Source organism: Corythoichthys intestinalis, chromosome 6 (genome assembly GCF_030265065.1).
Source record: "Corythoichthys intestinalis isolate RoL2023-P3 chromosome 6, ASM3026506v1, whole genome shotgun sequence".
NCBI classification, from domain to species: domain Eukaryota; kingdom Metazoa; phylum Chordata; class Actinopteri; order Syngnathiformes; family Syngnathidae; genus Corythoichthys; species Corythoichthys intestinalis.
Window position 1 is genome coordinate 47223952 of NC_080400.1, and position 19392 is coordinate 47243343.

The window sequence follows — 19392 nt, forward strand, 5'->3', positions numbered from 1 at the left end:
TTCAAATCAGCTCTAGTCACACTAACATCTATATACACATTATATGCATTCACATAGTACTATGCATGCACTAAGCTACAATGTTGTATTTAACTGCATTTGATTTCTTCCATTGAAAACAATGCATTAGCACCGTTACGTCAAGCAAGTGTCTTTCATTGCCATGTCTCAATGGTGCATTGCTGCTCTATCTTATTGTCAGGTACAAAACAGAACCAATTGCGTTTCGCTAACACAAGATTGTATTTAGGTTATCAGTCAGTGAAAATGGTCAGAAACGGGAGAGATGGGGGAGTCGGGTTGACCAGATCAGGCTGAGCAGGCTCGAGATATGGCGTGGTGGGGTCAAGCAGGAGAGTTTGAGCTTACTGGGTCAGAAGCGTTGATCGGTCAAGGACGGTCAACGAGCAGGGGCGTGCTGAATCGTTGACAAACTGACACTGACAGTTTAGAAGCTGTGCCTTAAATGCACGGCTGGTAACAAGTTTCAAGTGGTGGTAATTAGGAGTGATTGGCAGGTGAGCTTTGGTGGTGTGGTCTGGTGGAGTGGGAGCAGGCTGTGTGTGCTGGAATACACCTACTATTAGTGGAAAAAGACCAGGCTCATGACATATCTCTACAAATAGCCAAATACTTTATTAAATATTATCAGTGTGGGGCAAAATAATTCATCACATATTTTAATAAGTCTTTGAAATGTGTCTCACTCTCAACCTGTCGCTCTTTCAATTGCTGCTTGGCGAGGTGTTTCAGCATTCAACCATCAGTCAACATCACTTCAACGTCATTCAAAAAAAGGCCTTGCAAACAGAATTACTTGTGCCCCGATTCTGGGCCATGTAAGCAATGTACTGTAATTTTCGGACTATAAGGCGCACCTAACTATAAACTGCCACCCACCAAATTTGACAGAAAAACGACATTTATTCACAGATAAGCCGCACTGGAGCTGTCCTCACTGTATTAGGGGGTATTTCCACCAAAAGGTATTAACCGATAACACTTTATTTGAGAGTGGCATCATAAGACATAATGAACCATCATGAAATTTTGAACCAATTGGCTGCAATCCACCATGAAGTTTTGAACCAATTGGATGCAAAGCTTCATTGCTTCAAGTAGATTCATTTGGCCATCACTGCTCCCTTGAGGGGGACAGTCAACCTCTGCTGCCACCTGCTTTCAACACTGTTGTCGTCCAACATGCTTCCTAGCATGCATTGCAGCGCTACAGATGTAAATGACAATCAAAATTCATTTTCTGTGCTAATTATTTCTTCAGTTACTGCTTCAGTTGTTTCATGAATTGCTAGTTATGGTATTTGGTAACACTTTATTTGGCAGTGGTGCCAAAAGACAGTCATAAGACCGTCATAATTATGACATGACACTGCCATCAGCATTAATCAATGCTTACGAGAGATATAATTTTGTGTCATCCGGCAAATTATCACACTTTTGATTGGATGTAAAAGATCCGAGCTGGACATAAATGGAGTTAGTGACATAATTTGCAAGATGAGACTTAATGACATCTGTCATATGCATTCATTAATGCTCATGATAGGGTCATGTCATAACTATGACAGTCTTATGGCAGTCTTATGACGCCGCTGTTAAATAAAGCGTTACCTATTAACCAGATAAATCAACAAATAAGCCGCACTGGGTTATAAACCGCATACTATAAGTCCCTAGCTCAGATTATGGAACAGTATAACATCTCCTATCACACCTGTGAAGATGACACACAACTCTGTGTCCCCACATGATTATATTCCCTCTAGTCTCCCTGAGTAAATGCATTCATCAAGTCAATGAATGGATGTGCTACAATTTTTTCCTGCTAAATGTGGAGAAGACAGAAGTGATCATTTTTGGGCCAAAAAAGGAAAGGTAAAAGATAAGCAGGCACCTTAGCACAATTTCACTTGCAGCTACAAATCAAGTCAGAAATCTTGGCGTAATTATTGACTCAGACCTAAAATCCACCACCTAAAAAATAGCCAGAATTAAGGGGCTTCTGACTCAATAAGACATGGAAAAACTTATGCATGCATTCATTTTCAGTAGATTGGACTATTACAACGGTATATTTACAGGTCCTGATAAAAAAACAGTCAGGAAGCTGCAGCTAGTACAGAATGCTGTAACCAGAGTCCTCACAAATACAAGGAAACTGGACCACATTACACCAGTTTTAAAATCATTGCACTGGCTTCCAGTGGATCAAAGGATAGACTATAAAATACTACTGCTCGTCTACAAAACACTTAATGGCCCTGGACCAAAAACAACCCCTAGCAAAAAGTATGGAATCACCAGTCTCGGACGAGCACTCACGCAGACATTTTATTACGTAGAACAAACTCAGATAAAAAGCTTGAAAAAAATAATGAATTAGTACAAAAGCGCAACCCCTTGCCATTCAGAAACACTAAAATAAATGAATAAAAAACATTGTGTTGGTCAGTAAATGTTACTTTTATAGAGCAAGTGCAGGGAAATAAATATAGAATCACTCCATTCTGAGGAAAAATATATGGAATCATGAGAAACAAACAAAGAAATAACAATCAAAACACATCTCTCGTATTTAGTAGCACCACCTCTGGCTTTTATGACAGCTTGCAGTCTCTGAGGCATGGACTTGATGAGTATTCTTCATCAATTTGGTGCCAACTCTCTTTGATTGCAGTTGCCAGATCATCCTTGCAGGTCCGAGCCTTGCTGTGGACCATTTTTTTTCTATTTTCACCACAGGTTTTCAAAAGGGTTGAGATCTGGGCTATTTGCAGGCCATGACATTGACTGGATGAGTCTTTCTCCAAGGAACGCGTTAACAGTTTTAGCTCTGTGGAATGATGCATTGTCATCTTGGAAAATGATTTCATTATTCCCAAACATATTTTCAATTGAAGGGATAAGAAAACTGTCTAAAATTTCAATGTAAACTTGTGCATTTATTAAAGATTTAACCACAGCCATCTCCCCAGTGCCTTTGCCTGAAATGCAGCCCCATATCATCAAGGACTGAGGGAATTTTGATGTTTTCTTCAGGCAGTTGTCTTTGTAAATCTCACTGAAACGGCACCAAACAAAAGTTCCACCATCACTATTTTGTCCAATGCAGATTCTTGACTCATTACTGAAAATAACCGTCATCCAGTCATTCACAGTCCATGATTGCCTCTCCTTAGCCCATTGCAGGCTTGTTCTTTTCTGTTTAAGTGTCAATGATTGTTTCCTTTTAGCTTTCCTGTATGAAAATTCCATTTCCTTTAGGCGATTTTTCTACAGTTCTGTCACATTCCTTGACTCCAGCTTCCTCCCATTTCTTCTTCATTTGTCTGGTTGTACATCTTCTGTTTTCAAGACATATGACCTTTAGTTGTTTGTCATGACATTTGGATGTCTACCAGTACGCTTAACTTTAACAACCTAGCCATGCTGTTTGTACTTGGTCCAGATTTTTGATACAGCTGACTGTGAACAGCCCACATCTTTGGCAACCATACGTGTAGCGTTACCTTCTTCAAGAAGTTTGATAAATCTGTCCTTGGTATTAAGAGACATCCTTCTTGTTGGAGCCATGATTCTTGTGAATCCACTTGGTCCAGCAGCCATCCAAGGTGTGATAACTGCACTTTTTTTAACTGCTGACTAACGAGCAGATCTAATCTGAGGCAGGGGCCCAGTTAAGAAAAGGAAATTGACTGGGTGTCTGTATTTTCTACTCAAAATTGAGTGATTCCATATTTCTTTCCTCAGCTTGGAGTGATTCTATACTTATTTCCCTGCACTTGCTCAATAAAAGTAACATTTACTGACCACCACAATGTTTTTTATTAATTTCGTTTAGTGTTTCTGAATGCGAAAGAGTTGCACTTTTGAACTAATTCGTTTTTTTTCAAGATTTTTATCCTAGTTTGTTCTACATTATGAAATGTCTGAATGAGTGCCGTCCGAGACTGGTGATTCCATACTTTTTGCTAGGGGTTGTACATGCTTAATTTGTTAGATTCCCATGAAACATCTAGACCCCTAAGGTCATCTGGAACCGGTCTCCTCTATGTTCCAAGAACAAGAACCAAGCAGGGTGAGGCAGCATTTAGTTATTATGCTCCCCACCTCTGGAACAAGTTACCTGCAGGTCTGAAGTATGCTCAAACTGTTAGCTCCTTTAAATCAGGGCTAAAAACGCTTTTGTTTCGCACAGCATATCCATAACTGTCTGTATTTTTTAAGCTATTTGCTTCCTATTCCTCTTGTGCTTCGTCTCCATTGCTGATTTCAGTTATTATTATAATTATTTATCATTCTATTCGTGATTAAATGCGATTTTCATGTATAATTTTATTTCCTGTTTTGATTGTCTTTGTTTTTACATTCTATTGATGTGATTTTTATGATCTTCATGTGATGTAAAGCACTTTGAATTGCCTTGCGTTGAATTGTGCTATATAAATAAATTTGCCTTGCCTTGCATGATTCAAAGTGAGGGAAAAAAGGTGCGGCTTACAATTCGAAAATTACGGGGTTGTCACATTAGGCTACACACGACTCGTTTGTCTGCGAAGAGTAGCGCAGGAAGAAGGGAGTTAGTGGGTCGTACAGTACAGAGTAGATTCACTTAAAAGCATTTCTCGCTTTCTACCAAATTGGCTCCACATTTGTTAACGGTTAGAGTGTGTATCGTATTCTTCCCTCCATTCTTTCCTTCTTCTTTTTTTTTTAAATACAGTAAAACACTGCAAAAACACAACTCCATAATACAACTTAAATTCCATTGTTTTCGGTGTAAACCTACTAGAAATAAGTGAAATTATCTGCCAGTGCTTGAAGTAAATTTTACTCACTTAGATGCCTTGAAATGAAAAAGATAGCTCGTTAAAAATAAGCACAAGGTAGCTAGTTAAAAATAAGATTAACAGACTTATTTTAAGCAATTAATTGGTATATTTAATCTTAAATATGCCTGTTTGTCAGAAATGTTCTGAATTCAAGAATGTTTGAATGTAGTTCAAAACGGTATTTAAAAGCTTTTTTTCTTGATTTTTTTCTTGAACTTTCAGATATGTGGGTTTAATAAAAACAAATAGTAATATTTACTTAAAATAAGTGGAATAAACTGACGCATTAATCTGTTAAATAGTCTTAAACACTCAGAACTAGATGGAGAAAATTATTTGATTAGATTTAAGAAATATAATATGATTAAGACATTATAAATTCGCAGTATTAACATAGCTGGTACAGAACTAAATGTTATGCCAAAAAACGTTATCTCGTGCATACTTAATGCCAATCAAAGTAGCTCCTCTCATTCCTGGTAAATCTAGCGCAGTGTTCAAAGATCGCAGAGTCAACTGCATATACCTCAGTCTAATTCTCCAAAATTGCATTCGGCCCAAATGCGCCCCTTTTTAGACGTGGTCTGAACAAGGATATCCTCTAGACATACTCCCACCATATATCCATGCACTCGGGACTCTCTCTCTAAGGATACACCCTCTATCCTCTATAGCACAGCAAGTGGATTGATGAGTAAGCCTTATGCCTGAATGTAACTTAAAGATATGCCAGCCTTGCCACATGCAACCTCTTCATAGATAGTGCTCAATGTCTCTACGGTGAGTTTATATGCATTAATGGGCATGAGGACACCTTGAAGTTTTCCAGGGAACATTGAACGCTGTGCACATTAGAAGAGTCTCATGAAGCCTGGATTAAGACTGCATCACATCTATATTTTACTGCTAGTCTTGAAGAGTGTGTGAAGGACGTGATGATGATGAGGATGGTAGGGTATTAAAGGGAAGGAAATTGGTTGGAATGATTTAATGGTTTAGTGTAGGAATTCATACGGCCTTCAATAATGGGGTGTTTTGGGATTTTGGTTTTGCTACTGAACATTTTGCATACGGCCTTAACAGGTGGCTGTCGGTCAACTTTCTGTCAGCCAAATCATAGAATTTGCTATTTTTGTCTTTAATCAGACTTTCATGCTGTGCATGCTCTTGTTAGACTATGTCGCAAAATCATCATTCCGCCTAACATGAAATTCATAATTAAGAGAGGCGTTTCATTAATTGTGTCATGCTGTGGGTATGACAATATTTAAGAAAAAAAACAAAAAAATTAAAAAGCATGCTACCTTGTATATCTTTTTAGAAATAATTGCTCGACAATGTATTACCGTATTGGCCCGAATATAAGACTGTGTTTTTTGCATTGAAATAACACTGAAAAAGAGGGGGTCGGCTTATATTCGCAGTCTAGACATTATACCCATTCACGACGCTAGATGGCGCCAGATATCATTGAAGCGATGTTCTGTCGTGATACATCTCAGCTACTCTCCCCATTTACGACGCTAGATGGCGCCAAATATCATTGAAGCGATGTTCTGTCATGACATCTCAGCTACTCTTTTTAGTTTAACCAGTTTGCATTATTTTATTGCAATGTTTTTCCTTATTCAGATTTGTTTCAAGACTAAAGTTAGTTAGACTTCACTTTGTTGGTTAATGCAGTTATTGCAATTTTGTTGTTTTATCACAATAGATTGGTTTATTTACATTTCAAAAACCAGAAGCCATTCATTTACGAATGTGATTGCACTTTAGTTTACATATTTAAATGTACAGATATTAAGATTTGAATGAAGCAAAATAACATGGTTTTTCTCTCAAATATATTATTATAATCATTTGTTTTGGATGTACTGTAATTATTTTCTCTATAAAAATTAATTTGGTGTTCAAAAAGACTTTTTTTTCCAAACTTGAGTCTTGAAAAAGAGGGGGTCGTCTTATAATCAGGGCCGTCTTATATTCGGGCCAATGCGGTATTTAGTGTACCGTAGAAGTTTCTCAACAAACTGATCAGCTTCAATAATAAGTCAGGGCAAACAAAACTGAAAAAAAAATGAAGAAGAAAATACAAAGGAATAGATAAACCTACATACAATCTCGCTCACATTCAGGTTGCCCGGAACCAAATGTATTCCTGAGTACCCGCAATCAAAGCAGCAGACAGGTGACAATTGACAGGAGATAAAACCTCACAGACTACTTGTCTCAAGTACCATTATTATATGAAAGTAGTGATCAGTTGTCATGTCACAGTTGTCTTTCCTCTCCACGTGCGTGTCTGCTTCAATTTATTTTCCTGTCATTCATTCATTCGTCTTCTGTGCTTATCCTCAGTCTGTAGCCTATCCCAGGTAGCTATGGGCAATCTATTATAATTTGTTTACCATTTTAACATGAGCAACCCTACAAACATTACAAGTGGCAGAAAGCCAATGTGCCATTTGGATATGCAAAGTGAATGAGAAGGAGATTTAGAGTCCTAAAAGAATTACACTTCTTAATGGCTGGTGAATACTAATTAGCATTGCACAACAGGCTTATGTGATTCCCATGTCAATTTAAGTGCTCGGTTGAGAAGACGGAAGGAATGATGAAGGGAGAGGCCACAGTTCATGTGCCCTGCCAACCAAATCAATAGATGACATCGCAGTTAGGCAGGGATAGCTGGAGGAAATGTGAATACAAACCAGCAACGTCAGCGAGAAATTGGATGTGTTGTATCATCTGAATATCCTCATGCATCTTTCATCAGTAGGATTTTACCACTGTGAGAAACATTCTGTTATTATTATTATTATTATTTTTTGCAAATGTTAATTTATGTTAAACAACTGATTGAGTTGGGTAGCAAGAAAGACTTTAATCCATTTTTTTCATGCCTATGTGACTGTTTTTTTTTAGGTGTGTGTTTGTTTCCATGCATTTGGACGAAAATAACACATTTATTCCCCTGTAACTTCAATTTAGCATGTATGTACAGTATACATATGCATGCTTTATCATCTCTCTCTCTCTCTCTCTCTCTCTCTCTCTCTCTCTCTCTCTCTCTCTCTCTCTCTCTCTCTCTCTCTCTCTCTCTCTGTCTCTCTCTCTCTCTCTCTACACACCGCCTTTCTGCAGTCAATGTAATCAGAAGGATGGATTATCACATTTCATATTTTTGTCCTCTGGGCTTGGCAGTTGCATTTGGGTCTTCTTGTCCTGTCTTCCTAACCGATTTTGATTCTTACTCTGTTCATAACGTATCAAATATTTTATTAAATACCTAAATATTTTTCATTATGTGCAAGCAAATGTTTCCTGTTATAACCATATTATTAATGCATTACCTCAGCTTAATTTCACTGTTGCATGAGAAGAGTAGACCACCAGGTGACCTTTTGTCTCACCAAGGGTCTATATCCGTATAACTCTACAGCTCTACACTCTACACCAAGGATTTTCATGACTCTAGGCTTGAGAAAATGCTTAGGGACTGCAATAGAAAGTGCTGAGATTGTGTTTACTTGTGACTTTAAACAACAGTGAGCCTCACTGAGCAGTCATATACAGTGGTAAATAACTAGGCTGTGTAAAAAAAAAAAAAGCCATGCTGTGCTCATTATGGTCAATGTGTGAAGGTTAGCTCAAACCAGCTGTCTATTGTGCTCATTGCAAATTATTTAGTAAAATGTCTATCAGGAGATCTCGGGTCTGCTGAGAGTCCTATCAACCATGTCCCGATAATACAGCAAAATCCCAATATTCACCAAGCCTACGATTTACTCTTGCTAATTAGCGTAAAGAGCCGAGAACAATGCACATCCTGCCAACCAGGACTGGTACTATACAATTCTGGGCTCGGTAGCAATATCTGAGCATAGCAGGCAAGGTATAGAATGTGGAACAGATAAGAAACATGGCAAAGACAAGTTGGAACAACTGTATTAAAGTATTTCAATCAATGAGGACGTGAACGCAGGTAACGTCTTTGAACACCAACACCAACACATGCAAAACGCTGCCTCCCAAAGGCAACATAGAGCAACTGCAGGCCTTCTAGCTGGAATGGGGAAACAATAGACCAGCATGTCCAAAGTCCGGCCCGAGGGCCAAATACGGCCCATGGTCAAATTTCATCCAGCCCCCAGCCTGTCATAAAATCAATAACATCCAGCCCACACACAGACTTAATAAATTGGTCAGCAGTACTGCGACCAGAATATGAAGTAGCTTACACACGAAATGCTGCTCATTTACCCACTAAAAGGCAGCAGCACTTTAACCCTTTATTGCCAAATGTATGACATTTGATACACCTAAAATGTCATGATTTTCAGACTAATTTAGAATTTTGACATTTCTTTAAAAAAAAAAAAAAAAAAAAGTCAACACATGCGTCTGCAGGTTCCATGAGAAAAAAAACATGATTTAGCATGGGTTATAGACATTAGAGCGCTTATTACACATATTCATTTTGACTTTTCTTTTCACAAATTTGAAAAAAAGGTTTCATTAGGACCTTATTTTTCAAATTTTGGGATTCTCTGATAATTGCTGAATGTTGCAGGTATTTAAGGGCTGAGCAACATTACTCCGTTTGACCCTCTACTTCCAATTTTCTAAAATGGCGACAATCAACAAAAAAAAGTTGACTGTGACGGCCGACGCTTCAAGCATAGATGGAAGTTGGACTATTTCTTCACTAAAATACGCAACATCTGTGTCTTGCCTCATTTGCAAAGAGACAGTCGCTCTTTTTAAAGATTTCAATGTTGTCACGTATTAATGTTTCTGCCATTAATGTATTAATGTTTCAGCCATTAATGTATTAATGTTTCTGCCATTAATGTCTCATCTTCTTGCATGTGTAATACATCAGCTAGTAATGTTTCATCATATTGTTTCACACACATATATCACAAGACCCTTTATTATGCCGCTCCATACTCATGCATCACAAAGTCCTTTATTATGTCATAAAGAATAACTGAGAAAACTATAAAAGCCTCGAGCAGACAACATCCAGTGTCAGATCGTTTGCGAACAAACATAGGCCTGCATGTCAACTTGCCCTGATAGTTTTCCCTTGCCTGTCAACCTTAATAAAATCCTGTGTCTGCGATACGCAACTGGGTCCTCCGTCTCGTACATGACAAATGTGAGGCGATATTACCAAACAAGACACGCTGACAACATGTACGGCAAGATTACAGGGAAGATACACAGCGAGAAATTGAAGCAATTTGAAGCTAGTTTAATTTTACAGCAGAAGTATTTTGCAAGAGCCCGAGAGTCGAAAGAGAACACCCAAAGGCTAGTTGAGAGATTCATTAAAAAAAAAATAAAGTAAATGTGACACACTAAATGGCTTGCTAAATTTTGCTTAAATATATTGTTCTACATAAAGGACGTCAGCCGAGGTCGGCCCCCCACATTTTTACCATGCCAAATCTGGCCCCCTTTGCAAAAAGTTTGGACCCCCCTGCAATAGACGGAACCAAGATGGTAAAGTAGTAGAAAATATGATCGTGAATAATACAGCTAATGTGCCACAGCGGGTTATTTTAAAAACCCTCTGTCTTAACTAACAACTTCACGCTTTGAATGTTGTAGCAAATGATTACAAAAAAACCCCAAAACATTTCACCTGTCTACAAGTGCTAACATTGCCATCCGGTGTGCCTGTTTATACCCTGTACTGTTCAGCTGCTTGGACATGCAGAATATGCGAATACGAGTGTATTTACAGTGCCTTGCAAAAGTATTCGGCCCCCTTGAATCTTGCAACCTTTTGCCACATTTCAGGCTTCAAACATAAAGATATGAAATTTAATTTTTTTGTCAAGAATCAACAACAAGTGGGACACAATCGTGAAGTGGAACAACATTTATTGGATAATTGAAACTTTTTTAACAAATAAAAAACTGAAAAGTGGGGCGTGCAATATTATTCGGCCCCTTTACTTTCAGTGCAGCAAACTCACTCCAGAAGTTCAGTGAGGATCTCTGAATGTTCCAATGTTGTCCTAAATGACCGATGATGATAAATAGAATCCACCTGTGTGTAATCAAGTCTCCGTATAAATGCACCTGCTCTGTGATAGTCTCAGGGTTCTGTTTAAAGTGCAGAGAGCATTATGAAAACCAAGGAACACACCAGGCAGGTCCGAGATACTGTTGTGGAGAAGTTTAAAGCCGGATTTGGATACAAAAAGATTTCCCAAGCTTTAAACATCTCAAGGAGCACTGTGCAAGCCATCATATTGAAATGGAAGGAGCATCAGACCGCTGCAAATCTACCAAGACCCGGCCGTCCTTCCAAACTTTCTTCTCAAACAAGGAGAAAACTGATCAGAGATGCAGCCAAGAGGTCCATGATCACTCTGGATGAACTGCAGAGATCTACAGCTGAGGTGGGAGAGTCTGTCCATAGAACAACAATGAGTCGTACACTGCACAAATATGGCCTTTATGGAAGAGTGGCAAGAAGAAAGCCATTTCTCAAAGATATCCATAAAAAGTCTCGTTTAAAGTTTGCCACAAGCCACCTGGGAGACACACCAAACATGTGGAAGAAGGTGCTCTGGTCAGATGAAACCAAAACTAAACTTTTTGGCCACAATGCAAAACGATATGTTTGGCGTAAAAGCAACACAGCTCAACACCCTGAACACACCATCCCCACTGTCAAACATGGTGGTGGCAGCATCATGGTTTGGGCCTGCTTTTCTTCAGCAGGGACAGGGAAGATGGTTCAAATTGACGGGAAGATGGATGCAGCCAACTGCAGGAACATTCTGGAAGAAAACCTGTTGGTATCTGCACAAGACCTGAGACTGGGACGGATATTTATCTTCCAACAGGACAATGATCCAAAACATAAAGCCAAATCTACAATGGAATGGTTCAAAAATAAACGTATCCAGGTGTTAGAATGGCCAAGTCAAAGTCCAGACCTGAATCCAATCGAGAATCTGTGGAAAGAGCTGAAGACTGCTGTTCACAAACACTCTCCATCCATCCTCACTGAGCTCGAGCTATTTTGCAAGGAAGAATGGGCAAGAATGTCAGTCTCTCGATGTGCAAAACTGATAGAAACATACCCCAAGCGACATGCAGCTGTAATTGGAGCAAAAGGTGGCGCTACAAAGTATTAACGCAAGGGGGCCGAATAATATTGCACGCCCCACTTTTCAGTTTTTTATTTGTTAAAAAAGTTTAAATTATCCAATAAATTTTGTTCCACTTCACGATTGTGTCCCACTTGTTGTTGATTCTTGACAAAAAAAATAAATTTCATATCTTTATGTTTGAAGCCTGAAATGTGGCGAAAGGTTCAAGGGGGCCGAATACTTTTGCAAGGCACTGTATAGGCTGAACAATTTTAGTGTGCCGCATGGGAGTTTGGTGGACTCCATTTTGTGGTTGTTTATAATTTATGGTTTATTCCAAGAAAGCAGCTGAACAGAAAAGTGTTTCGGGGACAGACAGAATGGAAAAACCAACAGGAGAGAGGGAATAGTGTTTCAAAAAAAAGAATAAGAAAACCCATCATTAAATATATATTGTATGCTATCTAGTACAAAAAGCGTTGCAGTCACTATGTCTACTCTTACCGAGGAACACCATGTGTGGGGGGTACTTAGTGACTGAAAGAAAGGAAGAGGGAAGATAGGTCAGATGAACGTGCGGATGTAATGTATAGTGGGATCCGCCCTCCACTGCAGTCGCATTTTTTCTAAGATACTTTTTCGTTTTCGTTTCACCACACTACATTTATGGAAACTCGATTTAATTCTGACAAACGTGTTCATAACTGACAGTCTCATCAATGCCAAGTCTCACTCTCTTGGACAAGGAGGGTTGTAATATCTTTAACTATTCTTATTATTTTCTTAAGTAACTCATGATCAAACAATAAAATAGACAAACATAGGGGGTCTGTAGTACTAAGTGAGACATAAAAAAAAACAAAAAAACAAAACAAAAACAAAGAAAATTAATTTTGGTGGGTTGGAAGGGGCACTTCATCTAGGACAGGGGTTCCCATTACATCGATCACGATCGACCAGTTGATCGTAACATCAGTGTGGGTAGCTCTCGGCATAAAAACAAAACAAAACAAAACAAAACAAATCAAAAAAAATTTAATAAACATAGTTCAATATTTTGTGTGAGCAACATTTCAGGTTTTGCAGCCCCCACCCCCCTCACTGTTCTGCGCTGTCAAGATAGATCGTGGGAGGTTTTCTACTTGAAAATTATATTGGCAGTGTATCAAATACTTGTTCTCCCCACTGTAGATCTTCGAGCAAAAAAAAAAAAGAGCGCCCCTGCATTAAAATCTGGCCGTAAAAGAGGCCCAGCAGCAAACAAATTGAAAACAGTGGTACCTCAACATACGATCGCTTCGACACACGATCTTTTCGAAATCCGCCGTAAAATTTGACTCGCCATTTGTTTCTACATCAGACGACATGTTCTAAATACGTCGATCTATGACAGCACCGCAGTTTGTTTGTTTTCCCGCAAGACGGACGCATTGCAGATTTTCTTGTGGGAGATATCAACATGGGTTCCAACAATGTTAGTGCAGGTGGTGAAAAAAAGGTGATGCTTACCGTTACCATTGACATGAAGATAAATATGATAGAAAAATATGAGTGTAAGGTGCGTATCCGTGATATGGCTCGCTCAACAATACAGCCGTAGACGGTCTATGATGGTCCTCCTTCGTTCACCAGTCTTTATAAGTTAAAGTGGGGATGACAGGAGTTTTATATAGCATTATTATGTTAATTAGAATCATATTTTGAGACGATTCGACTATATACAACAATTTAGCAATGCACAGTTGACGAGAAATTAGTCTTTTAATCAGCCGGTTAGTCACGCCTGCCATTATAGGGCTCTCGCGTCCCCAACAGGAGGATGACATCAGCGGGAGAATGGGCTCATTGGTTTTACTATTCAGCCCATTGAGGGGGGATTATTCAGAACGAGGAAAACGCGACGAATAGAGACGCAAAATGTCATTGTTTCAGTCTCTCTACTCAAATATTTTTACAGGATATTCTTTTTATCCAAGTATTTTTCCCCAATAGCTAAATAAATGGCATGGTCACGACAAATAACAGTCTTGTGCTAAATGTAATATAAAATAATAAAATTGTGGTTATTCAAGACGACATGGCAAAATTACTCCATAATGGTCAAAACTGTGGACTTCACCTTTACTGTCGTACCTCCCGAACGATATTTTATTCCATCTAAATCGGGCTTATGTCATTTCCTTTCCCCGGCTTCGGAGAATGTAAACAAACCAAGAGGCGTGACAGCTCGCCTACATGTTAACCCGAACCGAGTGATGTTTCAAAGTCTTTGAAGCGGAAAATAACACATAACTAGCCCGGATCATTTCACATGACGAGGGGTTGTTGATTGTCTCCGCCGATCGGCAACCTGCCCGGCGGCGAACAAGTAAGAGCTTGTCGTTCCCCTGCTGAGGGCAGAGGGCTCGTTTGCGGGGAAGCAGCTGGACAATGACCGCCGGACAAACCGGCCGACATCGGAGGAGCGTGTAGCTGCCAAATGGTAAACACGAATATGGCAAAATAATGCTTTACTACACGGCAAAGTCGTAAACAGCGAGAGACTCAGGAGGGCGGCTGCAGTTGTTATGCAGTTAACATGACAATATGTGTATGAGGAGAGCTTTTTACATGCCCATCCATGATCGTAAGTATTTAAAGAAAGTTTGTAGTGGTTACTTTGTAATCGCTGTATTCGTGGCTATTTTTTACAAAAAGTCGCAATTTCTGATCGGTTGGAAAATTTGACAGAACACGGGGCACTTGAAGAGGGCGACAAGCTGCCGGTCGTCGGCCGAGGGGAAAAAGAGCCTGCCAGCCACAAAATGCAAGCCACCTATATATTAAAATGACCCCAGTATTTGACATAATACAAAACACGATGTTTACTCACTTCCTCGTGAGTCCCATGGTCCCACACTCCAACGGTGAATGGGAATCTTTTGAAACCCCAAAAAGGCCCACACGCCTCTCTCTCAAGTACAGCAAGATTTTTCTGCAGCCGTTTGGCTGGCATGATGCGAAAACTAAACGTATTAATCCGCAAAATCAGCTGAATCCTTAGTCCTTCTCATACAACAGTACAGCAGTATAGTGAAGAGGACTCCTTCTCCCGTACACGCCACAGCACCCTCTTGCTGCATGAAGAATGAATGCAAGACCGAAGCCGGAAGTCTGTCATTTTCGTAGCGCGGAATTTAAAAAAATGAATAAATATATCGATTGCTTCTTCACACATCCAGGTGGTCCATTTCATTCAGGAGCATAAAATACCGCGTGTATTACAAAATAAACATGCTTTTTCGTGTCACAGGCACTTTACAGTGGCAATTATTATTGTGGTAACATCGTTAAAGAAATCGCCAGCTTAGTCAGGTTTCTAATCATTTATTCCATCAACTTGTGCAACACAACACACCTAGTGTCCCCCACAGCAAGTAAACAAAACGAAAGCAAAAAAAAGGCTCACTCTATCAAGTCAGCCACACGATGCATTCAGGTACACAATGCAAACACATTCGCCATATTAAAAACCCGGTTTGTTATATTATTACAGGTATTTATATTATTATTATTACTATGATTATTAGGGCTGTCAAAATTATCGCATTAACGGGCGGTAATTAATTTTTAAAAATTAATCACGTTAAAATATTTGATGCAATTAACGCACATGCGCCGCTCAAACAGATTAAAATGACAGCACAGTGCAATGTCCACCTGTTACTTGTGTTTTTTTGGAGTTTTTTCGCCCTCTGCTGGCGCTTGGGTGCGACTGATTTTATGGGCTTTAGCACCCATAAGCATTGTGTAATTATTGACATCAACAATGGCGGGCTACTAGTTTATTTTTTTGATTGAAATTTTTTACAAATTTTATTAAAACAAAAACATTTAGAGGGGTTTTGATATAAAATTTCTATAACTTGTACTAACATTTATCTTTTAAGAACTACAAGTCTTTCTAATAATGTTAATGCCATCTTGTTGATTTATTGTTATAATAAACAAATACAGTACTTACGTATCGTTATGTTGAATGTATATATGCATCTTGTGTCTTATCTTTCCATTCCAACAATAATTTACGAAAAAATATGGCATATTTTATAGATGGTTTGAATTGCGATTAATTACGATTAATAAATGTTTGAGCTGTAATTAACTCGATTAAGAATTTTAATCGTTTGACAGCCCCAATTATTATATTATTATTCTGATATTTATTCATAATTTATTTGTTTTGCTCTTTTTATTTGATATTTCCAATAGTAACATCAGTATTTATTATGAATTTAGTGTAGGCTTTCGGAATGTGGAACAAATTAATGGAATTATAATGTATTGTTATGGGAAAATCCTGCTCGACATACGACCATTTTGACTTACAAACAAGGTCCTGGAAAATCAAATGTAGAGGTACAATTGTATTTCAACGTTGATAATGTCAAGAGGCCTATTTTCAGAAACATTTTCCTTACGCTTCAAAAGGTTATTCATTCCATCCATTTTGTATAGTATCTGTCCTCATTAGGTTTGCGGGTGAGCTGGTGATAATTTGGGCAAAAGGTAATGTACCGTAATTTCCCGAATATAACGCGCACTTTTTTCCCCCCAAAATCAACTTGTAAAATCATGATGCGCATTATAAACGGGTACATGGATGGAGACAGAAATATATTACATATTATTACATCGTATATCATATATTACACATATATACATATATATATATATATAGATATATATAGATATAGATAGATATAGATAGATATATACATAAACCGATTTTTTTTTATTGACACGGCCACGTTGTGTTGAAGAAACTTATGCGGCGACCCGTTGCCGACCACTACGGTACGTGACGTCACCATTTTGTGTCGGTAATACTTCACTCTAATCGGCCGAATGATTTCGTCTGTGTTTAATTCTGCTTTTTCACTCGTCATAAAGCACAAAATTTAGTTTCTTGAACTCATTTGAGTCGACGTTTATTGCAGCTCCGCAACTCGGACCATAACAAACATAAGCACACACACTTCCTGTGTCCGTCAACTATATCGGTCCCTCGGGAAACTCAAACCCAAATAACAATAGTTCCTATTGTTACTGTCGTGTTGACAGCGATGAGCTCTCATGGATTTCCGACTTACGTTCTCATTTTACCGTATCAATCCATGGAAGAAACATTTATTCATCATGATGAAACGAGCAAGTTATACAGCAGCCTTTAAAAGAAAAGTCACATCTGTTTTGTTTTCACCTAGATTCTGGTAAATTGGAGAAGTTGTCAAATCATATTATTACCATAAATATTGTCAGTTTATGGTAATGTTTTGAACTACCAATGTGCTATGCATGTGCTGTGTTTCACCAGTCAGTAAAATGACATTTCTGTATCTGTACACGAGCTCTGTTTTCTTGTATTCTTCTATTTATTGATGCTAAAACTAGTGTGCGTGTTATAAACGGGAACAATAATTTCACCTAGATTTTACAAGTAAATTTGGGGTGCACATTATACACGGGTGCGCCTTATATTCGGGAAATTACGGTATGCCCTGGACTGGTAGGGCACATTTAGATAATAAGCAGACTGGTCATCCTTGAAAGGTGGATTGAACCCATTTGTAATCTCTTCTGTTTCCCCTGGATAGGGTTCTATTTTTTTTTTTCTTGCCAGATTTGGTCGATCAGATAATGTTGTGAATGTTCTGTCATCTGTGGGCCTAGGAGCCATTTGTGACTCTGTATTTAAAAAAAAATAAATAAATATTAAGGGACAAATAAATAATTTTGACCTGACATCCAGAATACCTGGAGAAAACACACACCAGACTGATGGCTTGGCACGGGAGAGGCTGAACTCGGATTCTAACCCATAACTTCTCAATTGTGCGGCGGAAATGTTTAACACTACACCACCTTGCTCTTCCATTGGACAGTTAAAATCAACAACTTATCATCCAGCAGATAAATCACTGTACTGTGGTCTCACATCTATCACCATATCAATATCTTAACTTCTCAGTTACATTATGTGCAATTGTCTTAACAGTGAACCAGACAATATAGCACCCAATTATGGCCCTGGCATAAATACAGCAGAATTACTGGATTCCTATGCAGTTTCATTTGAAGACCAACAGAGATAGACTTCACCAGGAACACAGTGAGAGGCACCTGTTAGTACCTTATTCTTTAATCCTACAACGAGAAGGCTTGCTAGCTATTCCATCACTGCCATCCTGGAACAAGAAGATTTGTGTCTACACACACCTACAATACTTATTGCACTGAGCAAGCAGAACATTTACGATCCTTGTCTTATTGCCTGTTAGGGGCCATAGACTGTAGATAGGCTGTATGTTTTTCTTGCATTGTGGTTGTCAGGGTGCACGATTTGGGGCAGAAAAAAACAGAAAATACTCTATTGAGGGAGAAGCAATGACTAAAGATAGATGAATGATGAATGAATGGCACTAAGTCACTTAAAGTGAGCCTGACTCTATTGCTACCTTCAGAACATTCATGTATCATGCCTGCACACTAGCTTGCAGTCCACCAAATGCTAAGTACACTGACTGCAGCCTACACATTCTGGATTTACGTTATTCTAAGGTGACCGTATTTTGATTCCACCCTCCCAAAAGAGGACACACATTACAAACTTAAATGATCCTCATAAGTAAGTGTCTCACTCTCGTCCGATAAAGGTGAACATTTCAGATTGAACGTAGCCTATATCTATAGATACCCTTTTGTTGACTGGTAACTAATGAAGGGGGAATTCTGTGTTTTGCTCAAATGTCAACTGGGATAGGCTCAAGTTCTCTTCAACCCTGAGCAGGATAAGCAGAAAAGAAAATGGATGGAGGGATAAGTAGCACAACAGATGACGAAAAAGTTGTCCAGTTGAGGAAATAATCCTGGGGGGGAATTCTTCTAAATCCTGTCCTGGAACACTGCTGCGGCCCAGCTTAGGACGGATGTCAAGGGCATTTATCATCAAAACTCCTACAGCATGCACTCTCATGACTTCAAATTTCAGCTGTATTATATTGCGTAAGAGTTTGGGCTGTCGTCCAAATCAGTTCATTTGGATAGATATCATTGTTGCTGAGGTATAGATTTCCAGTTTTGTCATTTAGGAGTGAAGACATTCGCCCAGAAGGGCTTGCTTAAGGTACTGGCTCATAAAAAATGACTACTAGTAAACACTTAAGAGGTAAGGAAATGGAAATGTTTTGCAGTAATGTAATGCGTCATAGAAACATAATAAAGTGAGTACTTCTGACAAGAATTTTAAAGATCCTTCTGAATTATCTGAATCTCTACAAGCTTCAGACAGGTTATTTTACTCAGTGCATCAAAGGCTCAGTGCTCTGTTTACAAAACTGCTTATATGCCTGACAAACTTTATTATACCCAAAAGGTGGAGA

At 38.7% G+C, this 19392-nt stretch overlaps 1 protein-coding gene across 2 annotated transcripts in view; it reads right to left on the reverse strand.

Annotated features, from left to right (window-relative positions):
• Positions 1-19392, reverse strand: part of lsamp (limbic system associated membrane protein) — a 475339-nt gene that overhangs the window by 18369 nt on the left and 437578 nt on the right. The window lies entirely within an intron of this gene.